Below are 1,406 nucleotides of genomic sequence, written 5' to 3' on the forward strand. Positions count from 1 at the left end.
GGGCTCCTAGGTTGTCATGAAAACCATTATTGATTTAAAAGCAATATGTTTTTGTAAATTACCGAGCTACCCAAAGCCATCATTTAACACAGAATTTAAAATATGAAGCTTCTAGCATGGACTAGATTGCAAAATCTCAGAGGGAAGGCGAGGGAGGGTAGAAAGGTGGGAAGAGGTCAGCCAAAGAACTTGTATGCATACCTACCCAAAGCCATCATTTAACACAAAATTTAAATATGAAGCTTCTAGCGTGGAATAGACTGCAAAATCTCAGAGGGAAGGCAAGGGAGGGTAGAAAGGTGGGAAGAGATCAGCCAAAGAACTTGTATGCATATATGCATAATTCATGGACACAGACAATAGGGTGATGGAGGCCTGGGGCAGAGGGATTGGGGGGCTAGTAGGGATCAATGGGGAAAAAAGGGGACATATGTAATACTTTCAACAATAAAGATATCATTTTTAAAAAAGAAAAAAGTGCCCTGACCGGTTTGGCTCAGTGGATAGAGTGTCGGCCTGTGGACTGAGGGGTCCCAGGTTCGATTCCGGTCAAGGGCATGTACCTTGGCTGTGGGCACATCCCCAGTAGGGAGTGTGCTGGAGGCACCTGATAGATGTTTCTCGATAATCAATGTTTCTAACTGTCTATCCCTCTCCCTTCCTCTCTGTAAAAAAAAATCAATAAAATATATTAAAAATATGAAGATCCTATTCATTAATATGTGCTTCCACTCACTTTACTTCGTTTATATAATGTTTTCTCACCATAGCCTCAGCAGGCAGAACCACTCACTACCTTTGTCTTACTCCAAGAATGCGGAGGCCTCAAAAGCAGTAACCGTACTCACATTAACACTCTAATTCCAGAGGGGTTTGCTCTCTGGTAAAACTGGGTTAGTTAACGGTGTCATCCTCTTTCTGAAACCGGCGATTTGGCTCCCTAGTTGAACTGTCACTTTCCCCACAGCCTTGGCTCAGCCATCTCAATACTTTCCCAGGCAGCCTCCCATTCCAAACTGAAAACACCCTCCCGAGCTTTTCTATACATTTTACATATTTCTCCCTAACCGTTCAATCACCTTTATACTCAGCAAACCCGTTATCCATAACAGAGACTATTTAAATCGATGCAGTAAAATGGACCCCAAACTGATCTCAACAAAGCGCTGGCATACTCCGTGGCTGCCAGCAGAGAGCACTTTAAGGGCTTTGCAGGCGAACGGTGAAAGTAGGTTGATGGAGAAATGGGTCAGAAAGCATTCAGGTTTTCCTTTACTTCCTTTTTAAAAATGTTTATGAAAATTGTAATATGATGCCACTAAAATAATTTTTAAAATAAAAAAATTACATTTTTCTTTAAATATATTTAGTATAAAATCCCAGAAGTGGATATGCTGGAGCAGTTC

The sequence above is a fragment of the Myotis davidii genome, unplaced genomic scaffold, assembly GCF_000327345.1.
Source record: "Myotis davidii unplaced genomic scaffold, ASM32734v1 scaffold622, whole genome shotgun sequence".
NCBI classification, from domain to species: domain Eukaryota; kingdom Metazoa; phylum Chordata; class Mammalia; order Chiroptera; family Vespertilionidae; genus Myotis; species Myotis davidii.